General features: G+C 41.2%; 1 long non-coding RNA gene and 1 other non-coding gene across 2 annotated transcripts in view; both read right to left on the bottom strand.

Moving 5' to 3' along the window:
* Nucleotides 1–21,516, bottom strand: part of LOC141584177 (uncharacterized) — a 61,461-nt gene that overhangs the window by 28,954 nt on the left and 10,991 nt on the right. Inside the window, exon 2 of the long non-coding RNA XR_012517116.1 lies at nt 6,470–6,588. This is a non-coding gene — a long non-coding RNA (uncharacterized LOC141584177). The remainder of the gene's footprint in view (nt 1–6,469; nt 6,589–21,516) is intronic.
* Nucleotides 16,312–16,384, bottom strand: TRNAK-UUU (transfer RNA lysine (anticodon UUU)). Its single transcript has one exon. It is a non-coding gene; the product is annotated as a tRNA-Lys (tRNA).

Raw genomic sequence — 21,516 nt, 5'->3', positions numbered from 1 at the left:
AACCATCCCAGCTGGTTTTGGGATAAAGCTGCCCAAGATGAAAACCAGTCTCTGGTGCCAAAAAGATTAGAGACAGCTCTTCCTGAGGATGAGACTTCCCAGTTGTGTTAGACAAAACAAACTTTAAAGCAACAGCAGTTAAAACAGACAAAGAGAGATATTATATAATGGTAAAAGGCCTTGTCCAACAGGAAAATACCATGATCCTAAACATATATGCAGCTAACACTAGAGTTCCCAAATTTATAAAACAATTACTTAATACACCCTAAGAAATGAGGTAGACAGCAACACCGTAATAGTGGAGGATTTCAATACACCACTGACAGCACTAGACAGGTCGTCAGGACAGAAAGTCAAGAAAGATACAATGGATTTAAACTACACCTTGGAATAAATAGACTTAACAGATATATACAGAATATTTCATCCAACAACCACAGAATACACATTCTATTCAACAATGCACGGAACTTTCTCCAGTACAGACCATATGAGAGGCCATAAAATGACCCTCAATAAGTTTCAGACAACTGAAATTATATTAAGCACTCTCTCATACCGAGAGTCGAATAAAACTGGAAACCAACTGCAAAAGGGACTTCACCACCACACAGACACATGGAAATTAGATAACCTGCTGCTGAATGAGCACTGGGTCAAAAAGGAAATTGAGATAGAAATGTAAAAATTTATCAAACTCAATGACAATAATTACACAACCTATCAAAACCTCTAAGATGCAACTAAGGATGTACTAAGAGAAAAGTTCATAGCCCTTAACACCTACATCAAAAAGTCTGAAAGAGGAAAAACAGACAATCTAAGGTCGTATCTCCAAAAACTAGAGAAAAAAATAACAACTCAAACCAAAACACAGCAGAAGAAAGGAAATAACCAAAACCAAACTAAATGTAACTGAAACAAACAAAAATACAAAAGCTAAATTTTAAAAAATGCTGGTTCTTTTTGAAAAGATAAATAAAACTAATAGACCATTAGCAAAAATAACGAAGAAAAGAGAGAAAATCCGAATAACTTCACTGAGAAGCAAAACAGGAGATATTACAACTGATATACCACTGAAATACAAAACATCACTCAAGGCTATTATGAACACCTTTACGCAAATAAACTAGAAAACCTAGAAGAGATGGATAAATTCCTGGAAAAATACAGCCCTCTTTGCTTTAATCAGAAACAACTAGATGCGCCAAACTAATAACAAGTAGCAAGACTGAAATGGTAATTTTAAAATTACCAACAATAAAAAGAAGTCCAGGACCAGAAGGATTCACATCAGAATCCTACTAGATATTTTAAGAATTGGCACCAATCCTTTTGACACTATTCCACAAAACAGAGAAAGAAAGAACCTTCCTTAATTCATTCTATGAAGCCAGCATCACCGTATTACCAAAACCAGGAAAGGGCACAACCAAAAAAGAAAACTACGGAGCAATATCCTTGATAAATATACATGCTAAAATTCTTTTTTTTTCCCCGACATCTATTAGTTCTGTTTCTCTAGAGAACATGCTAAAATTCGCAATAAAATACTTGCTAAGCAAATCCAACAACGTATCAAACAGATAATCCACCATGATCAAGTGATTTTCATACCAGGGATGCAGGGATGGGGTAACATAAGCAAGTAAATAAATGTGCTGTACCACATTAACAGAATTAAAGACAAATATTACATGATCACCTCAACAGATGCAGAAAAAGCATTTAACAAAATTCAGCATCCTTTTACGATTAAAACCCTCAGCAAAATCAGTACACAAGGGACATAGCTTAAATTAATAAAAGGCAACTGTGTCATACCCACAGCCAACATAATACTGAATGGGGAAAAGTTGAAAGCGTTCCCTCTGAGAATGGAAACAAGACACGGATGGCCACTCTCACCATTCCTCTTCCACATTGTACTGGAAATCCTAGCCAGGGCAATCAGACAAGTGAAAGAAATAAAGGGCATCCAAACAGGTAAAGAGGAAGTCAGACTGTCTCTGTTTGCTAACAATATGATCATCCACCTTGAAAACCCAAAGGACTCCCCCAGAAAGCTCATAGAACTGATAAAAGAATTTAGCAAAGTTTCCCAATACAAGATTAATGTACACAAATCAGCTCTTCTATACACCAACAGCGACAAAACAGAGAATCAAATCAAGAACTTAAACCCTTTTACAATTGCTGCAAAAAAAAAAAAAAAAAAAATACTTAGGAATATATCTAACAACAGGGTGAAAAGATCTCTAGTAGGAAAACTACATAACACTGAGGAAAGAAATCACAGATGACACAAACAAACGAAAACCCATCACATGCTCCTGGATAGGTAGAATCAATATTGCAAAAATGGGCATGCTGCAATGTTCAAATGCATGCAATATACAGATACAATGCAATTCCCATCAAAATTTCACCATCATTCTTCACAGTTAGAAAAGCAGTTCTAAAACTCATATGGAAACAAACAAGAGCCAACATAGCCAAAGGAAGACTAAGTAAAAGGAACAAATCTGGAGGCATCACACTTCCTGATTTCAAACTATAAGGCCATGGTCACCAAAACAGCATGTATGGTACTGGTATAAAAACAGGCACATAGATCAATGGGAACAGAATAGAAAATCCAGAAATAAACCCAAATACTTACAGCCAACTGATCTTCAGTAAAGCAAGCAAAAACATCAAGTGGAGAAAGGACACCCTTTTCAACAAATGGTGCTGAGATAACTGGCCAGCCACATGTAGGAGAATAAAGCTGAATCCTCATCTCTCACCTTATACAAAAATCAACTCAGGACAGATTAAAGACTTAAACCTAAAACCTGAAACTATAAAAATTCCAGAAGATAACACTGGAAGAACCCTTTCAGGCATTGGCTTAGGCAAAGATTTTATGACTAAAAACCCAAAAGCAATTGCAATATAAACAAAGATAAATAGCTGAGAGATAACTAAAGAGCTTTTGCATGGCAAAAATAGCAGTCAGCAGAATAAACAGTTAACTCACAGAGTGAGAGAAAATGTTCACAATATACACTTCTGACAAAGGACTCATATCCAGAATCTACAACAAACACAAACAAATCAGTAAGAAAAAATCAACCAACCCCGTCAAAAAGTGGGCTAAGGACATAAATACACAATTCTCCAAAGAAGATATACAAATGGCTAGCAAGCAGTTAAAAAAATGCTCAACATCACTAATGATGTGGGAAATGCAAACCAAAACTAAAATGCGATACCACCTTACTCCTGCAAGAATGGCCATAATAAAAGCATTTAAACAACAAAAACAACAGTAGATGTTGGCGTGGTTACCGCGATTAGGGAACACTTCTACACTGCTAGAAGAAATGTGAATTAGTACAGCCACTACTGAAAACGGGGTGGAGTTCCTTAAAAAACTAAAAGTAGAATTACCATTTGATTAAGCAATACCACTACTGAATATCTACCCAGAAAAAAAGAAGTCATTATTTGAAAAAGATACTTGCACGTGGGTGTTTATAGCAACACAATTCACAACTGCAAAATCATGGAACCAACCCAAATATCCATCAATCAATGTGAGGATAAAGAAACTGGCATATGTATACATGATGGAATACTACTCCGCCAAAAAAAGGAATAAATTAACAGCATTTGCCGTGATCTAGATGAGACTGGTGACGATTATTCTAAGTGAGGCAACTCGAGAATGGAAAACCAAATATTGTATATTATCACGGATAAGTGGGAACTAAGCTATGAGGACGCAAAAGGTTAAGAATGACACAGTGGACTTTGGTGACTTGGGGGAGGGGGAGGCACAAGGGAAAAAGGCACCAAACACAAGGCCGTGTATACTGCTCAGGCGATGGGTGCACCAGGATCTCACACATCACTAAAGAATTTACTCATGTAACCAAATACCACCTGCACCCCAATAACTTGTGGAAAATAAAATAACAAAGAATCTTCTTATGAAGTATTTGTTTTGCACTAGGCATCGTTCTAGCAGGTTTACATATATTGATTTATTTAATACTCTCACCAACCACCCTCAGGGGACACTATTGTCAACCTCATTTTACAGATGAGGGAATGAGACGTAGAAAAGTTAACTTACTTACTCAATGTTACACATAACATGTGGCAAAGCCAAGATTTAAAGTAATAAATAATGTGACCATATTTTAGGGGAAAGCTCAATTGACTTGAGGAAATAAATTTAAAATGCATCAGCGTTTCCTTTGGGTTTCAGCAGATAATGCATTGTTCCTCACTGCTACTGGTGAACCATGTGGGAAGCTAGGTGAGGCCAAAGTCGGGGTTAACCAGCAGTCTGCTGGTCAGGAGAAGGGTGTCCTACCCATTCTCTACCATCTTATCTAGGACTCTCCAATCTCTCTCCTTTCTGATTCTGCCTAATACAGAACACAGTACAAAACCTGTCTTCCTGAGACTAAAATGATTCACCCATGCTTGGTGTCCAGGGCCCCCGTTAATCATGTCTGAAACTTGGTTTAACAAATGCACAATGAATCATCATCTCTTTCATCTCTTTAAAATATGAGTCAGTCATTAAAACATATCTAACTTGACTTCAGGATGCACAGGGTTGAGAATCAGAGGGTTGGATGGGCATGGGGAGCTGGGTGCAGGCTCAGTCTCATCTGGCCTTCACTTGCCTTCCTCTAAGCCAGACTGCCTGAGGGGAGGAGCAGTGTAACATCTGCTTCCAGTGATGAAAATCCACCCTCCCAACAGAATGGCCATACATTGAGAAGAGGGAAGTCCTGGGTTCCTGAAGACTCGTCCCAAACTCCTTAGATGTCAGTTTACTATCGATCTGTGGACATTGTCAGACAACATAATCTTGTAAATTTGTCCACACTGTCTTTCAGTCATTTTGAGCGAGTTATGCCATATCAATTAGTTGATAGTTGTTTTTTAAAACTGGGATGAAATGCAGATAACTGTTTTCACACCTTAAACTGAGCACATACGATGCTTCAAGCCATACAAATGTTTCATGGGTTTTGTGAACTGTACTGGTAGGAGGAGAATTCTGTCATGTCACCTCATAAGTATTTATGTAAAATCAACATGACAACAGCTTGAAATTAAAATCTAAGTTGAAACCTAATTAATAGTTTCATAAACTCTACAGTGATAATAAGTGATTGCAGGAAGGAAAAAATTATCTGGGTAGTTTTCAGCCATACTGATGTGAACAATGAATCTAGGGGTGATTAAATGTTGAGTGCATAAATAAATGAGTTAATATGTAAGTGGAATGTTGATAAATTATTGATTAATGGCCTAATAGTCTGTACAACTTAGTTACATCACTGATTATCTAGATGATTCTGCTTCCATGAATTGGTTTTTCTAGCTCCATTCTTTCCAAATCATCAGGAATGCTTGATTTACTACCTGGCTAACCAGGAGCTCGCAGGTATCTTCTCATCCTTGAGCCAAGGGCCTTCACTCATCACTGTTTCTTCCCTTGATTATTACTTGCAAGTGATAAATGTACTTGCTTTTCATCATCTCTTCCTCTAACACGTGCCCCATGATGAGAAGGACTCAGCCTGGCTTGTTATTCCCATAAGGACAAATGCCAACTAAAAATAAGAAGATCAACTCTATGTAAAGGACTGAATTGTGCCCCACACTAAATTTGCATGTGGAAGTCCTACCCTCCAGTGTGACTTTATTGGCAGAGAGGGCCTTTAAAGAGTTAATTAAGGTTAGATGAGATGACAAGGATTGGGCTTCAGTATGATAGGACTGGTGTTTTTCTAAGAGGAGGAAGAGACACAAGAGATCTCTCTCCCTGTGCGTGGGGAAAAGGTCGCATGGGAGAGAGTGAAAAGGTAATTGTCTCCAAGATAGGAAGTGCAGTCTCACCAAAAGCCAACCCCACTGGCACCTTCATCTTGGACTTTCAGCGTCGAGAACAGTGAGGAAATAAATATCTGTTGTTTAAGTTACCCAACCCGTACTGTTTTGTTAGGAAGACTATAATGACTGACTAATATACTCTCCACATTAAAAATAAGAAACACCTTTTTCTTAGCGCATTTACTTTAGAAAGCTTGTACATCTTTGTCATTTTGAAATGTATGTAAATATTTTTAAAACATAACTTAGTCTCTTGTTAGTTTTAAGACCCAAGGATGCTGTTCTGAAAGCCTGGGAATCATCACTTTGAAAATTATCAAGGAAGATAACACCTCCATTTCTCAGGTTCAGTAGGAGGCTGGGAGGGTAAGTTCAGCAGGTATCTTACTCCAAGTTGCAAGACAACCTACTTTTATAAAGACATGAGAAGTGTATTTTTTCTTTGGATAAAGCCAATTTTCTAACACAGATGGTTACTCCAATTACTAAGAAAATTTAAAATGAGAGGTGTGTAACAAATGAGACTGTAAAGTCCCCTTGAGGACAAGTTATTGCTTACCTTGAGAATCTGTAGGTTAAAAGTTGTATCTCTTTGTTGCATAAAAAGGTGAGATTCTTTTCTGTCTTTGCAAATTCTGAGCTGATTTCCTGAGACGTGCATCTCACTCTGGTTTAATGCTAAAAGAAATAAAGCATATTCAATCAGGAAAAAAGAAACTCAAATTGTCTCTATTTGTAGATGACATGACTGTATATTTAAAAGTCCCCATTATCTCAGCCCTAAATCTCCTTAAGCTGATAAGCAACTTCAGCAAAGTCTCAGGATAGGAAATCAGCATGCAAAAATCATGAGCATTCTTATACACCAATAACAGACAAACAGAGAGCCAAATCATAAGTTGAACTCCCATTCACGGTTGCTACAAAGAGAATAAAATACCTAGAAATACAACTAACAAAACATGTGAAGGACCTCTTCAAAAAGAACAACAAACCACTGCTCAAGAAAATGAGAGAGGACAGAAACAGATAGAAAAACATTTCATGCTCATGGTTATGAGAAATTGATATCGTCAAAATGGCCATACTGTCCAAAATAATTTCCATATTCAATGCTATCCCCATCAAGCTACCAAAGACTTTCTTCATAGAATTAGAAAAAAACAACCGTAAGCTTTATATGGAACCAAAAGAAAACCAACATAGCCAAGACAATCCTAAACACACAATTATGGAGGCATCATACTACCTGACTTCAAACTATACTACAAGGCTACAGGAATCAAAAAAAAAATGATACTTGTACAAAAATAGATATATAGACCCATGGGACAGAACAGAGGCCTCGCCACACAGCTACAACTGTCTGATCTTTGACAAACCTGACAAGAGCAAGCCATGGGGAAAGGATTCCCTATTTAACAAATGCTTCTGAGAAAACTGGCTGGCCATATGCAGAAAGCTGAAACTGGATCCCTTCCTTGCACATTTTACAAAAATTACCTGCAGATGGATGGACTAAAGATTTAAACATAAGACCGAACACCATAAAAACCCTAGAAGAAAACCTAGGCAATAGCATTCTGGACACAAGCATAGGCAAGAACTTCACCACTAAAACAGCAAAAGCAATGGCATCAAGAGCCAAAATAGACAAACGGGACCTAATTAAACTTAAGAACTTCTGCACAGGAAAAGTAACCATCATTACAGTGAACTGGCAACCAAGAGAATGGGGAAAACTTTTTACCATCTACCCATCTGACAAAGGGCTAATACCCAGAATCTACAAAGAACTTAAACAAATTTACAAGACAAAAACAACCCCATCAAAAAGTGGGTGACAGAGATGAACAGACATTTTTCAAAAAAAGACATTTATGCAGACAACAAACATGGGGAAAAAAACCTCATCATCACTGGTCATTAGAGAAAAGCATATCAAAACCACTTTGAGACACCACCTCCAGCCAGGTAGAATGGCAATCACTAAAAATCCTGGAGACAACAGCTGCTGGAGACGATGTGGGGAAATAGGGAAGCTTTTCCACTGCTGTTGAGAGTGCAAATTAGTTCAACCATTGTGGAAGACAGTGTGGTGATTCCTCAAGGATCTAGAAATAGAAATACTGTCTGATCCAGGAATCCCATTATTGGGTATATACCCAAAGGATTATAAGACATTCAATTATAAAGACACACATACAGGTATGTGTATTGTGGCATTGTTTACAATAGCAAAGACTTTGAACCAACCCAGATGCCCGTCATAGATAGACTAGACAAGGAAAATATGTGACATATACATCATGGAATTCTATGCAGCCATAAAAAAATGATGACTTCATGTCCTTTACTGGAACATGGATAAGCTGAAAACCATCATTCTCAGCAAAGTGACACAAGAACAGAAATCGCAACATCGCATGTTCTCACTAATAACTAGGTGTTGAATAATGAGAACACACAGACACAGGTGGGGGAACATCACACACTGGGTCCCGGGGCTGAGGGGCTAGGGGAGGAATAGCAGGGTGTGGGCGAATTGTGGAGGGATAGCATTAGGAGAAATACCTAACGTAGATGACAGGGCAATGGACGCAGTAACAACCACCATGGCGTGTGTATACCTATTGAACAAGCCTACATGATCTGCACATGTATTGCAGAACTTAAAACATAATAAATAAATTTTTCTAAAAAATAAGTGGCTGGTGAACAATAAGAACACATGGACATGGGGAGGGGGACATCACACACTGGGGCCTGTGGGTGGTGGGGGAGGGGTGGGGAGGAGCAGGCAGGGGTGGGGGGATTGGGAAGGGATAACACGAGAAATACCTAGTGTAGTTGATGGGAGGATCAGATGCAGCAAAGCACCAAGACGTGTGGATACCTATGTAACAAAATGCACGTTCTGCACATGCACCCCGGAAATTAAAGTGTAATGATACTTCTTTCTCTTCTACCTTTGGGGAGAAGTTTTCTAGGTTAGGAGGAGATTTTGTTTTCAATTATGTGTCTCTAACACCTCCCAGTCGCAGTGAGAGTATTAAACATATAAACATCTTTTGAATTAATATTTATATCTCTTCATCTGTATTAGTCCAATCTGCATTGCTGTAATAAAGGGATACCTGAGGCTGGGTAATTTATAGGGAAATGAGGGTGATTAGACTCATGGTTGTACAGACTGCCCAAGAAGCATGGCACCAGCATCTGCTTCTTGTGAGGCCTCAGGGAGCTTACAACCATGGCAGAAGGCAAAGGGGAGCTGGCACCTAACACGGTGACACAGGAAGCAATAGAGAGACGGGGGCAGTACCACACTTTAACAACCAGATCTCAGTGAGTGAAGGGAACAGGTATTCAGCCATTACCGTGAGGAGGGCACCAAGCCATTCATGAAGGATCTGCCCGATGAGCCAACACCTCCCTCCCAGCAGGCCCTACCTCCAACACTGGGGATCACATTTCAACATGAGATTTGGAGGGGCCAAACATCCAAACGATATCACCATCTCTGTTACTACTGTATCTACACAGATAATGAGGGGTTCTGTTAGACTTCGTTACATCTTAATTCTGCTGCCCATATCAGATAAACAATGGTAGGCTGGTAATGAGGAATCAGAAGTATAAGCCAAAACTGGTTTTACTCAAATGGCCATAGCATCATTTTAAATGTTTGGAAAAATTAGGTTTCTCTGGTTAGTGGGCTGATTCGTGGAAAATGCCCTGTGCTTACAGTTGGAAGAATGTGGATCTGAACTCTGTTCCACCACTGACTCTCTCTGTGAGTCTTACCAGTCTCCTAATTTCACCCTGAAGCCCAATCTCCTCATCTGAAAATGTCTCATGTTTCTTATAGGGTCACTGAAAGACCAGATGAGATATTACAGGTGTGCTTTGCGTGATGAACACTTGTACCCTAGTGTTTTCTTAGTAGTCACTAACCTCGCCATCTAAAGGGACTGTGACATTTACCAGCTAGTTTCCAAAGGGGCTGACTCCTAAAGGAAAGGAAAACTGATCTTTCCATTTCCAGTTCATCCGTCCATTCTTCTACTCCTTTAAACTTCTTCATAAAGACTTTCCTGCCTTTCAACATTATTTTCTTTCTTTAATAACATAGGACATGGTGCTCACAGTTTTGCACATTTAATTTGTTCTGCACTGGGGGTTATGGTTCCTAAGGGGGATGCCCTATCAAGTTACCTTGTCTTTTCAGCTAAAGAATTCAAGGTGTTGGCCGTGCGCGGTGGCTCAAGCCTGTAATCCCAGCACTTTGGGAGGCCGAGGCGGGTGGATCACAAGGTCAAGAGATCGAGACCATCCTGGTCAACACGGTGAAACCCCGTCTCTACTAAAAATACAAAAAATTAGCTGGGCATGGTGGCACGTGCCTGTAATCCCAGCTACTCAGGAGGCTGAGGCAGGAGAATTGCCTGAACCCGGGAGGCGGAGGTTGCGGTGAGCAGAGATCGCGCCATTGCACTCCAGCCTGGGTAACAAGAGTGAAACTCCGTCTCAAAAAAAAAAAAAAAGAATTCAAGATGTTTTATCAACTGAGGGAATACAATGCCTTCAAGTGGAAAATAAAATGAGGAATAACTGCATACTACAAGACAGCAGTGCCATTTAGAGCTAGAACAGGCCTAGTGTGTTCTAAATCTAGCACAAACACATTTTACCACCCAAGCTTTCTGTTGGGACTTATTTATTTAGGTTTCTCTCTAATTTGGTCCTGAGGTCTCTCTTTAAAGGAGGCCAGAAGCCAGCCCGTCTCCAGGAGAGCCCTGGCCAGGGGGAAAGGCAGGCTCTGGGGCGTCAGTCAGGTAAGGCACAAGGAGGAGGCAACACCAAAACACAGGAACAGAAGAAATCTCTAACTTACACATCCCGGAGAAGGTCGGGGAGCGTCTGGAGCCCGAGGGGAAGTCTAGAGGTCAGGAGGAAGCAGAGAGCAGAGGGAGGGCCTGGAGCTTTGTTCTCGGGCTTTCCCGTGAGGGTGTGGCTTTGCTGATTTAAGAGAACACGTGGAGCTGGGCTTATTTACAGGGCTCTGGTGTCGACCATCAGGTGTGTGATGGGTGGGTTCTGGCTCAGCGGGATGAAGAACAAATGGGCCGCATCACGACCACTCAGGGAGGGGGAGGGTTACCCAGATCGGAGGGGATGCAGTGAGACTGGGCTTCAGACAACTTAGGTCAGGCCTGAAAAAGGATGCTGAGGCAGCAACTATTAAAACACATTTACGGCAGCTTCCCCCAAACCCTGGCTTTTAAATCCTTTATATTACACATGAACAAAAACTGAACTGAAAATATTTGGAAATAACCCCTTTGGTTTGCACCAGTGAGCAGGAATCAAGTTTCTAGGTTCTCCTATTAAAAGTAACATGACAATGTCATTTAAGTGCAAGCTAAGATATGAAAAAAACGCAGGGAAATATGCAGCCCTTTACCTGAGGTGTCAAAGTGTTTCTGTTAATAAGGCTGTTTTAAGTTTTAGTGTCAGGTATATCTTGTTATTTTAGTGCAGTCTACATGAAAATATCCTTTTGAGGCTGTACAACACATGTTCTCATTTGGAAAAAAACATATTTCATTGACTGTATTTTTTTCTATTGTGACTTTTGAGTGTTTCTCTTATCTAGAAGTTTATATTGCTAAAGAAGTTGCCTATGGTTATAGTTTGCAGCCAACAAGTTACCCTGAATTAGCAAAGGTGGCTCTTGTTATAGGAATGCTGTGGCGTGAGGCTTAACCATGGTTCTCATATAGCGGTTCCTGAACCCAGCATCTTCAGTTGTGTCTGAGAAATTATTATAAATGCAAATTCTCAGACCCCACCCAGACCTACTGAATAAGAAACTCTGAGTGGAAACCAGCAATCTGTGGCCCAACAAGCCACAAGGTGATTCTGGACCGCACTAGAGAGCCATCAATCTACTGATACAGACCCCTTTAGGGTTTCTATAGCACATTGCTTGAGTAATATAAATGTTGACTATTTATTTTACTGAATGGTATAAGTAATATAAATGGTATATTAATGTAATATAAATGAGTATAAATGGACAACATTTATATTACTTATAAATGGTAGCACATTATTTAATATAAATGGTCAACATTTTAAAATTCTTTTAGCTGGTACTGAAAACCACTATCCTGTTGAACAAGGGTTCAGCCTAACAATAGTGGTGGTCATCACAATTCACAGTTTTGGCCAGTTGGTCCTGTTCATAGGCACAGTCAGTGATTCACCCAGAGGACTCACAGTGAGTTGCAAACACGTCCCTTCTGCAGAGCTCAGACCGGGATGCCTTTTGAGGTGCTAACTGGCAAAAAAATTTAAATGTCGTTGCGATTTACCCTGCCCTCATCTTCACCCTCCTTCTGGGTCTTTGCTTTCCTTGAAACAGTCGCTTTCTCTGTGACCTTATTTATCCTCTCTCACTGTGTGCCCTTCCTCAAACTTGCAGAGAATCCACAAGATTCAGTAATCACCTTCTGAAGGTAGTTTCAGAACTGACTGCTCTCTTAGCTATATCTCTATCTTAGTAAACACAGTCACTTAGATGTCCTCCTGTTAACAGCAGCACAAATAAATCAAACTGAATGTGTGCCTCACATCAGCTTCCTATCTGAGCGTCCACATGTTTGTCAGTGGGAGGTTGCACAGATCTACAAGTTACCCTGATTCCCCTTTCTCCTTTGCTGGCTTGACCCTGGAATGAGCTATAGATTTTCATAATATATATCATATTTATCCATTTCTCCATTACTGTATTTAGAATGTAAACACCGGAAATGGGAAACTGTTTTCCAAAAGGCCTTCTTCTGTCCCTTTCTCGTTCCCTCCCTCTCTTTCTCCTTTCTTCCCTTTCTCTTCATTCCGTCCTTTTTTCCTTCTCTCCTCCTTTCTTTCCTCCCCTTCCTTCCACAAACAGACGGCAAAAGAAATGATGTAGCTCCTCTCCTTCTAGGTGTCCCACTGACTAAGAGCAGCCTTTGCATTCTTGAGCCTCAAAGCTCTCCACGTTCTGCTGACAATCTACTTCTTTCATCTCCCCTCCATCCACTTCCTGTATTGACTCTTATTGGGTCTCAAACTCAGACACACCGAAAAGCCTGATTGAAAGAGATATTGGAGGCTGAATCCTAGGGTTTCTGACACAGTAATTTCATGGTAAAGCCCAAGATTTAACATTTCTGAAAAGTTTCCATGTGCTACAGATAGAATGTTGGTATCTCTCCTAAATTCATATGACCAAGTCCTAACCCCACAGTGTGTCTGTATTTAGAGATGGGGCCTCTAAGGAGATAACCAAGGTTAAATGAAGTAATAGGGTGGGGCCCTGGCCTCATGGGATTAGTGTCCTTATAAAATAAAACACCAGAGAACGTAGGATCTCCCCAGCCTTCAGAACTGAGAAAATAAATTTCTGGGTTTGAGCCACTCCGTCTTTGTATTTTTATGACAGCCTGATCTGACTGATGCTCCAGGTAACCCTGAGGCTGCCTTTCTGGGACTGTGTTTGAGACCTCACTGCTCCACTCTGATTGGTCTCCTTGTCGCCTTGACCTCTGTGTCTTTCTGACAGGCCTTCTTCTCCTTTCTTTACTCAAACCCCACATCTTCCTGAAAACCTCCTTTGAACCATATGTCCTCCCTGAAGGCTCCCAACTCTCCCACCACAGTCATCTCTCTGCTCTTCATCTTGAGATTCACTTGGCATCTCGCATAAGCTACCGTGGATGATTCCTTTTTCTCTTCACACGGTTGTTTTGTCTTCATCGTAAGCTCCTTGGAGCAAATAATCTATCCCTGGTGTCGCATACCTAGCACAGTGCTTTGTGCACAGCACAGGCTCAGTAAGTATAGGATTATTTGACAACCATGGAGGGTATGGAGAAGCGGTTCCTGGATATTGCAGGTGTGAATCATTCAGGTGTCATAGATCTCTCAGTCACTCTGAGAGCCTCTTAGGAAGGTGGGGGTATAGCTCACAGGGGAACATGTGATTATAGGCTTACTTGCTTAGGGAGCTGCATCCTGAGGGGGTCTCTCTTAATGTTTTGTAGACGAAAGAGTCATCTCTGAGACAGAGTCCATCTAATGATGACGATGATGCCACAAGAATGAACGTGTATTTATCCAGCAGTTATTCAGGAGCAGGTTGTTCCATTTCCAGGTAGTTGTGCGGTTTGAAATATCTCTTTTTAGAGTTGACACAAAGAACACTTGTAAACAGCAGAATCAACAGTTTGATTTACAAAATTTGATGTTGTCCTTTGATGAGCAAATGGCAGAAAACCTGGACAGGGCTGATCCGCGCTGCCTATCTTTAGTCAACGTTGTTTGTTCTCTCCAAAAGCCATAGATTATGCTGCAAAGAGCAGATATTTATTTTCTCAGAGTCCTGGAGCCCGCAAGTTCAAGATCAATGAGTGTCTGCAGGGTGGGCTTCCCCTGAGGCCTCCCTCTTTGGCTTGAAATGGTGGCCCTCCTGTGTCATGACATGGCCTTTCTTCCCTGTGCCCACATCCCTGGGGACACTTTCCATTCTTATGAGGATTTCAATTCTGTAGGATTAGGACCCAGCCTATGAGCTCCTTAACCTCAATTACCTCTTTAAAGGTCCTATCTCCAAATGTTGTCACATTCAGGGTTAGGACTTCAGCCCATGAACTTTGGAGTCCTGGAAGTAAGAGGCATGTTGATCTTACAGAGTTGAGCCACTGCCCTGTTCAGGAGGGGAGACAGTTTAGGCATTTTATGTGCCTTTGCCGTGGGCCAACAGTTCTCTTGGAGGGGATCATCTGGCTTATGTTTCTTTAGTTTCTTGTGGAAACGTCTCTACTATTATTGCAGCTGATGAGTTCCTGACAACACAGACAATTCCCACTTTCCTGAATTCTCTCAATCGATCAGGAAAACAAAAATGTCAAGGCTTGATTTGGACTGTTACAGTTTAATAAATAACTCTCCTTCATTCCCTCTGGAATTCAGAACTACTGGTGAAAATGAATGAAGGAAGGCATGAGGACAGTGTTAGATGGAGAATTATGCATTACTCCTAAAATCGAACTGGAGAATACGGCTTGGATGTCTAAAAAGTTGACTTCCAAAAGTGCCCCTTAAATGGTACCTACTCCGGAGGATCTCATCCCTACTCCCTCTTCCTGCCCATCTCTCTCTGGAGGGAAGCAGCCCTTCTGGAAAACTCACCACCCACTGGAGAAGGGAGCACTCACTCCAGGTTATTCTTCCAAACTCACTCATCGGATTCCTCCTTTCTCCCATGGGAGGGAAGGAGGGGAAAGAGAGAGAGAGAGAGCCCAGAGCTTAAAATAGACCTGAGATTCTGCGTCTTAAACAGTATTGAGAAACTCAAAGAACTTTCGTTGATCAGGGTTATATCTTTCAATAAATATTTATAGTATTAGAAATTATAACTCAGAACTTTACAAATCTTGACTAAATAACTTCTATGGAATATCAGTTATATACCTATTCCATGGAAACATAAATAAATTTTAGAAAAAATAACTATATTTTCTTTAAAATGGTACATTATCATAAAGAGCAAGATGGTTTTACATTGTACCGACCTCTTAGAGACTGACAGTTCGGGACTGACAATTCCTGCTGCCCTGCCTACTGAAGGATTTCCGAAGTCCACTTTGAAGACAGGAAAACTTCCACAACTTTTCAAATACAGGGTTTCTCTGATAGAAATCTGGTTAGCTCTGCTTCTCTTCTGCAGGGTGCATATGTCTTAGTGAGAATGAAGGAAACAGTCCTAAAGAATATGCACTTACTGTGCTCACAGTATCCGCTGGGTAAAAACCTCGACTTTGTGTCCAAACCCCATTGCAAGTCTTATAAAAATCTATAGTGCTGTACACAGAAAAAATGCACGGAAGCCCATTTCTGGGGTTTTCATAGATTATCTATATCTCTAGGTAAGGACATTAGCTTTGTAATGAAAGCACAAAATGGATGACTAACAATTTCAAAATGTGTATGGGTTTTAGCTTATAAGTGTTTCCTGCAAGGTTTGTGTACTATGATCTTATCTAAAACCTGAGAAACTCGGAGATGAAAGAGACAAAGGCCCCTGCTCTCGGACTCTACACACTCCCAGGGTCCTCCCAACTGCAACACCCTGCAGAATAAGGTAATTATCCCACACCTGGTAAGGGAATTTGAAAGTGGCTAGCCAGTAACTCCAGTGCAAGTTACCTGTTTTAATAGCTTTACCATAATCCTAAATTTTCTTGAAAGATGTGATTTAGTTAGACTTTGGAGGGTATAAGTAAGTAAAGCCAGCAAAGTGTATGGCTGTTTCCGACTTCTACATGTGGCAGAAGTCAAAACTACACTTAACACCTGGACAGGGACTTGAACCCTGGACCCTCAGATTAAAAGTCTGATGCTCTACCAGCTGAGCTACCCAGGCCCATCTACAGAAAATTTGTTAATTCTTTAAATAATGTAATCCCATCAGGAATTTGGCTCCCCAAGAAAAGCTGGAGGAAATCCATGGTTTCAGAAACTACCAGGGTTGTGGCTCAGTCCCCTAAGCCATTTAATCACCAAGCAGATAATTTAACCTCCACACTGTACTTTCCTTAAACAGCCTATTAATGTGCACAATTGTGGGGAGAACGAAGATGATTCCTATATTGCCAAAGGGAGTTTCGTCCCTCCTTGCCATCCTGGGGGGAGGAGCCAGGAGGAGGAGACCCTCTTCGGGAATGACTGGCCTAATTGAGGAGAATCCTTGAGAGAAATGTGGAAAGAAGGGGAAGCTTCTCTGTTGCCTCAGTTGGTATTTTTCCCACACTTTTCAAAATGGAATGTCTAGGTTCTTTAGAGCTAGGAGGAAATAAAAATACAAGTCTTTCTCTAATTTTCTCTTCACATTTTGTCTGGAACCTCAACTCATTCAAAGACAAGAATGGCCTGGCAGTTCAGGAGGTCGTGCTCCTGGTTCGTTCCATATTCATTAATTCCTGAGACACCTGCAAAGAGGTACCATGGGGACAAAATCCCCGGAGCAAATGTGGCAGAAGAGAAAAATAAGAAGAGACTTGTTACATGAGGGGCTGTACCAGGTCTGTGCTACCTAACCCAGGACTTTTTACTTTGGAGTCAGTAATTCTATTATTTAAAACATTAGGTTGGGCGCAGTGGCTCTCGCATGTAATCCCAACACTTTGAGGGGCTGAGACTGGTGGATTACTTGAGGTCAGGTGCTTGAAACCAGCCTGGCCAACATGGCGAAACCGGGTCTCTAAGAAAAATACAAATAATAATAATAATTAACTGGGACTGGTGGTGGGCACCTGTAATCCCAGCTACTCAAGAGGGTGATGCAGGAAAGTTGCTTGAACCTAGGAGGCAGAGGTTGCAGTGAGCTGAGATTGCACCATTGCCCTCCCGCCTGGGTGACAGAGCAAGACTCTCTCTTAATAAATAAATAAATAAAAACATTATTTATTAGCTTTTCTATACAGGAAGACAAACACAGTCTAACCAAATACGAAAAAGTCACATGGTACCCATGATACCAACGATTATAAAATAGTATATGTGTAAAGGGTATTTTATTATGTAAGTTACATACAGAATTTCAGGAATTAAAAGTAATGTGACAAATATATACCTAGGAGAATGACATTATTTAAGAATAAATGTCAATTAGAGATTATTTTGGTTTGACCTAAAAAACAAGCCACCATGCCTGCAGGATTTTTCCCTCCAATTTTCAAGTAATGCATGCAACAGACCTCCCTGTTCTATTTCTGAGCTTCATGCCATTTTAAGTACCTTTTAATGATTCAGTGATGAGATAAATCAGAGGTGGAAGGAATGTGGAGATCAGGCGAGGCCTTGGAATGAAGTAGTGGGCAGCAGGGGATGATAATTATGACCTGGGAAAGGGTGAAGACACGTTTAGCAATGGGATTGCATGTTGCACGACTTCTATTCCTGCAACATGTAATAGGTTTTCTTGCTTTACCAAAAACAGCAGGCCTCATTTCACTTAATCCACCTTGCGCTTGCTAGTTCCTCAACTAGGAAACATCGGCCCCAAATAGTCACATGACTCGATCTTCTATCCTTTCAGGTCTTTGTTCAAATCTCACCTTCCCAGTGAGTTCTTTAGTAACAATGCTATTAACTATTGTGAAAATCTCCCTCACGTCCCATATCTCTTCTTTGTTTAATGTTTCTTTCTTTCTTTTTTTCTTTTTTTTTTTTTTTTTGAGCTGGAGTTTTGCTCTTGTTGCCCAGGCTGGGATGCAATGGCACGATCTTGGCTCACTCCAACCTCCACCTCCAGGGTTCAAGTGATTCTCCTGCCTCAGCCTCCCAAGTAGCTGGGATTACAGGCACATGCTACACATCATCTATCTGTCTACCTATTTTAACTATGAGAAAAGCAGCCCCTGACATCCACGAGCTGGGCTGGCGCTTACAACTAGATCTTGATACTTTTCTTTTGAGACAGAGTCTCACTCTGTCGCTAAGTTTGGAGTACAGTGGCACTATCTCAGCTTATTGCAACCTCTGCCTCCTGGGTTCAAGTGATTCTGCTGCCTCAGCCTCCCAAGTAGCTGAGATCACAGGTGCTTCCGCCACACATGGCTATATTTGTATTTTTAGTAGAGATGAGGTTTCACCATGTTGGCCAGGCTGGTCTTGAACTCCTGACCTTAGGTAATCGGCCTGCCTGCCCCTCCCTAAGTGCTGGGATTACAGGTTTGAGCACCGCGCCCGGCCTAGATCTTGATATTCTTCTGTAGAACATAAACAATTTTACGGAACATCACTAGCAGAACAAATTCTGCAATAAATTAGACAGAAACCAGGCCATTTCATAATCGTATCTGAACACAAACGAAACATGAACATTGTTCACACCACAAAATACCAAACATTTTCCTCTCCAAATCACAAGAATAATGGCTACTTCTTTACCAATTACAGTGTTAGGCTTGCTTTAGCCTTCCCTCCCTTTAGATAAGATTTATTAAGATATCCAGTCACAAAATTACCCCTACTTCCCGACTCTATCCAAAGCAGGGCAAAGCCCTACTTCGTTAACCTTCTCCCAAATCACCCAGCCAAAGTCTGAATTTCATAATTGTTTTTTTCTAATGCCCTGTTAGTGATACACCCATGGTTCCCATATTGTATGTTCTCCCTCACTGCAACATGTAATAAACATGTAATGAACATCTAATAAATATATTGCAGTGAGGGGGAACACACAACATGGGAACTTGTTCAACTCCATGTGTGTCCCTGGAGGCCTTTGGTGAGAGTGCGTTGGCACCAATTAGTTGGATGTCTGTCTCCCTCCACTGCTCCACTTCTGTATCTTTGGTACCAACTACAGAATCAGAACCTGACGAGCATTCAACAAATATTTGTGAGATGAATGAATGAGTGAACAGATCAATAAAGTCAGTTTTGCCCACAGGAAAGCAAAAGGCTACATTCCTGAGCAGGGCAGGTCAGCAAAGCAGCAAATCTTGCCATATGCCTGGCTCTCCTGAAAGGCTGGATTAGCATAGCTGGAATAAAGCAGGCTATTTTCTTTGAGGGTAGCATGCTGTGTTTCTTGGTGGCTCATAAATCAATCCACTTGTTGTGTATACTATATTCTTCCCCACTCTCCTTATACTCAAGCAAAGCCTGGCATGAGTGGGAGCTTCAAAATTAGATCAGCCACATTTCAACTGGGAACACCATTAATCTGTTAGGATTCATGCTGGATTCTTCTACCAGCACCATCAATATTAAGAGTTTCTTGATTTATACTCAGGTCAACAGTAAATAATGAGTCAGTAAATCTTTTCATGTCTTCTTTTTTTGTCAAGTCACATTTTCTTCTACCATATGATGTTATCTCTCAGTATTTCCCACTTAAAAGCGAAAAAAATAGTAAAATATGTTTGGTCTACTTAACAGAGAAAATCACCTTGGTGTTCAACAGTGAAGTTTGTGTTTGACACCCCTCGCTGGTCACTTCATTGGCCGCATTTGAGATCTAATGCAGTCACTTCTGGTCTTCATGTAAGTGTCATCAAGTCATGGTATAGATTGGGGGCATTCCCATTTATAGAAAAAATTAGGTCACTTTTCTAAATGGAACAATTTCCTTTAGATGAAGGCCCTATAAATAAGCTTTTTGATAGTCTTTTTCAAAATTATTCTGAATGTCTCAAACTACCTTCCAACATTTAGACATTATAGTTCTGCCAAAGCCTGCCTCCAGTTGTGTTGGTTTGGGAGGGGAAAGAAAAGCCCTTCTTTAAGCATTTAAAAAAATTCTTTCACTGGTGAAAACTACTTTGATTTCGTTTTTTCCCTGTTAATTTTGGTTTGTGATATTGAGAGCATGGGGTGGCAAATTGTGATGATGCCCTTGTATGGGGTCGAACCTAGTCTGCTGATTGCTACCTATGCTTCTTTCCCATGGGTCACTTCCTTTCACTCTTCCCTATGGATAAAGCTACTGGCTCATTTTCCCCATGTGGTGCATCTGACGCCCACCATCATCTAGTCAAAACCATCATCACCTCTGCCTGGACCACTACAAGGTTCTCCTAAGGACTGAGCCTGAATTTAGTCCCACTTACATCTGACTCAAGGTTTTCATTATTTCCGCTTCTCTATATGTTGTTAAAATATTTTACATGCTACAGCTACATCAAGAACTTATTAATACAAATCCCAGCTACTTGTGAGGCCGAGGCGGGGCGATCTCTTAAGACCAGCAGTTCCAGGCTGCGTGCCGTGCACTAAAATCACGCCTGTCAACAGCCACTGCGCTCCAGCCTGGGCAGCCAAACAAAACCACATTTTGTTGTTGTCGTTTCAAAATGACAGAGAAGTAAACAACAACAAGACCAACACCTCTGGCCACTGTCTATTCACAAAACAGCCTGCAACTCTACGATAACTGATTTACAATGCGCGTCTGTCATGCTGGAAGCCCTGCCCTGCGAAATGGAAGCAAGGACATCTGCGAGCCTGTGGATTAAAACCTGTCACCTTCATCACTGACAAGAGGGACAGGGGAAGGCGGACACAGTTTATTGCTGGGGAATGGCCATAAGCCCTTTTTACTCGTAGCTCTATTCGCACACTTCCTACCATTTATCACATCCCTTCACTTCCGCATCCCCCTTCCCCAGGCCATCAGGAAGAAATGAAAAAGAGAACAAAACGAGAGAGATAAAAGCCAGCGAGTGAAGACAGTGCTGGAAGAAGTGGGGACCCGGGGAGAAACGCAGGACGAGTGTGCAAGGTGCCGCCACCTGCACTTAGAGGGACGACCGGATGCCGGAAGACGGGGTTAAAGGGGGCGTTCAAGCCTTTCTCACCGGCTCCCTCCTTACCTATGTTGTTTTTCAATTTAATTATGAGAAGAGAGTATAAGCCTCAAAAAGCTAGCGGAAAACGTCTCCGCAGCCTGCGCTAACACGATCTGCAAAGTGCAGTGAAATTCCCACCCTGTCCGCACTCGCTTGGATCGTGGGGCTGGCGGGTGAGTGGGGAGAGGGGAACTCGGTG

This window comes from Saimiri boliviensis, chromosome 4 (genome assembly GCF_048565385.1).
Source record: "Saimiri boliviensis isolate mSaiBol1 chromosome 4, mSaiBol1.pri, whole genome shotgun sequence".
NCBI classification, from domain to species: Eukaryota; Metazoa; Chordata; class Mammalia; order Primates; family Cebidae; genus Saimiri; species Saimiri boliviensis.
Note: the sequence above shows the minus strand (reverse complement) of the source record. Positions and strands in the feature narration are given on the sequence as shown.